At 35.4% G+C, this 2,977-nt stretch overlaps 1 long non-coding RNA gene across 1 annotated transcript; it reads left to right on the top strand.

Annotated features, from left to right (window-relative positions):
• The first annotated feature begins 471 nt into the window (after window positions 1–471).
• LOC145005906 (uncharacterized) lies at window positions 472–1,077 on the top strand. Its single transcript, XR_013662704.1, has 2 exons — window positions 472–778; window positions 862–1,077. It is a non-coding gene; the product is annotated as an uncharacterized LOC145005906 (long non-coding RNA).
• Window positions 1,078–2,977: the final 1,900 nt, after the last annotated feature.

The raw sequence follows: 2,977 nt of genomic DNA, 5'->3' as shown, positions 1-2,977 counted from the left end.
CCAATCTATGTATTAAACATAGTAAAAAGACCATAAAAATTAACAAAATTTACCTGTTGATGCTCCACTACTTAAGAGGCAGACTGTGTTTGTTAGGATTGTCAGATAGCATATAAAAGAATGTTCTTAGCAAACTAAAATCAGATAGCATACAAACATTTCAATAGATTCATTGTTGGTTATTTTGATAACCAAAACATAAAACGCGGAGGCATAATCTTGGATCTTTAATCTTAAATCTGATTAAAAGAAAACTTAAACAAGAATGAAGGATTCATACCTGATTTCATTGAATCTGAAAAACTAGGTTGAGTTTTCTAGTTGATCTCAAGAGCGCTCTCTAAAATCCGTCAACAAACCCTAAACGAATATATATATATATATATATATATATATATATATATATATATATATATATATATATATATATATATATATTCAATCCACCGCCTTTGACTTTTCATCCCAAAACTTCTCGGTTCTTCTCATCCTTATCTCCTATTTCTTTCTTTCTTTCTCTTACTTTCTTGATGGCTCCCACCGCTACCCTATTTGCCTCCCACACTACTCCGACCTCTGATCTATCTCGCTTGATCAATCGACAGTTGGTTTACAAAGCACAAACCCAATCCCTTAACCTACCACTGTATTTTCTTCACATCTTTTTATCCATCTCTCTACAATACACACTGCGTTCCTTCTTTAGTCTCTATGTCGACAAGAATCTATGATCGTCGCCACCATGAGCTTTTGGGTTTGCTCCTACTTTCTTCTTTAGGTATGTTATGGTTGATATTGAATAGGCATATCCGTCTTTTTTTACTTTCTTGATTTACTACATTTAATTTAATCATTTTTTAGGGTTTATCTGTGTCAACGTTGGTGATGTTAACAGAGATAAAAATATGTTGTATTCGTGATACATCTCTACAAACTCAAACCATCTTTTATCAATTGGAGTCAGACCACCTTACTATGCCAACCTTCAATTTCAATCGACCATTGTAAATTCAATCACACTGCAACCTCTGTTCCACCGCTATGAGCTCCAATAAAAAAATCCACGTTTTGCTTTTACCTACTATAATCGTTTGGGCTTTTATATATATAACATAAATTAACTACTAAAATGGTCCCTATGGTTTGTAACGATCGTACGTTCGGTCCCTAACGTTTTTCTACATTCGGACTGTCGCTAGGTTTTGATTTTGTTGTGTGGTTGGTCCTTTGCAGACATGAAAAGTCCATATCGCCCTACTTCTTTTTTGGGTTTTTATTTTAATTTTTTTATTATTTATTATATATAGATAATAAATTAAATGATTTATGAACAAGTGGGAACCACTACCACCACCACCACCACCATCTTTCTAAATGAACCGACAACCACCATCCTTTTTACCACCGACAACCACCACCTTTTTACCTCCGATAACCACCACTCTTCAACTTTGGAAAGCATCACATGTGGGCATATTTCAAATTCTTTAAACAATCAAACAAAAAAATCATAAACAAACTAAACCATGAAAATCAAACATTAAAAAACAGACACGAGTTCCTGATAGTGAAAGCGATGTCAAAACCAATTTTGTTTTCTTATTCGAATTTCAGAAAACTAAAACCGTCCCTGTGTTTGGTAAAAATTACATGTTTGGTCCCTTGCACACATGAAAAGACCATATTTCCCTTATATTTATTTTTTTAGTTTTTTTAAATATGTTTATGATTTTATGAAATATAGGAAATATATCAAATGATTTATGAATATCTGGCCCACCCCTAAAATAAAGATTCAATCTCCCTCCTTTCACATTTTCCTCTTACATTCTTCAAATTGGCGACCATCACTTTCCCCTCGCCGAAGACCACTCCAAGTCCAGAGAACCTAGGTCTGACGACCACTCCAAGTCCGACGACCACCCTTTCTAGATCTGATATCCTTCTCTTCCGCCCTCTTCTGTAAACTCAACTATAAAAGCCACCCATTTGAACTTCCGTTGATTTGTACATCTAAAATTAAACTGGCGACCATCACTTCCCCCTCGTCGATGACCACTACAAGTCCGGAGAACCGACGACCAGTCTAGGTCTGACGACCACTCTTTCCAGGTCTGATATCTTTCTATCCCGCTCTCTTCTGTAAACGTAACTATAAAATCCACCCATTTGAACCTCTGATGATCTGTATCTCTAAAGTCATCAGAATTCTGCACCTCTAAAGTCGTTGCTGTCGGACCCCTGAACTTCTAAAGCTGACATCGAACAGACACCTCAAGTCACCATCAGATTAGAAGGGTCATTTGATTTGCAGGTTTTATGTTAGAATATGTCTTGATGTTAGATGCTTTTCTTCTCTGCTTCCTTTTCTCGTCAGAAATGTTAACTACAACCACCAATGTCTACTCTGCTTCACATTTACAAAACGTCACAACCCTAACTTTGCAAATCGAAGTGCGTTTGTGTGTGTACATCCCTAACTCCGCAGATCGATCCTAGGTTTGATTTGGATTTCTTAATTTCAAACTAACTACAAAACTGATTTTGATTATCATCTCTTGAACTCACGTATGGTGTTTTGTTGGTTTGTTCTTGATTTTCATATCTTGATATTTGAAATTCGAATAAGAAAACAAAATTGGTTTTGATATCAATTTCACTCTCAGGAACTCGTGTTTGTTGTTTAATGTTTGATTTTGTTGCTTTGGTTTGTTTATGATTTTCATGTTTGGTTGTTTCAAGAATTTGAAATATGCCCACATGTGCTGCTTTCCAAAGTTGAAGGGTTATGGTTGTCGGAGGTAAAAAGGATGGTGGTTGTCGGTTCATTTAGAAAGATGGTGGTGGTGGTGGCGGTGGTAGTGGTTCCCACTTATTCGTAAATCATTTAATTTATTATCTATATATAATAAACAATATAAAAAAAAGCCAAAAAAAATAAGTAGGGAATATGGACTTTTCATGTCTGCAAAGGACC

Source organism: Lactuca saligna, chromosome 7 (genome assembly GCF_052625555.1).
Source record: "Lactuca saligna cultivar CGN05327 chromosome 7, ASM5262555v1, whole genome shotgun sequence".
Taxonomy (NCBI): domain Eukaryota; kingdom Viridiplantae; phylum Streptophyta; class Magnoliopsida; order Asterales; family Asteraceae; genus Lactuca; species Lactuca saligna.
This window is presented reverse-complemented; position numbering and strand designations above follow the sequence as displayed.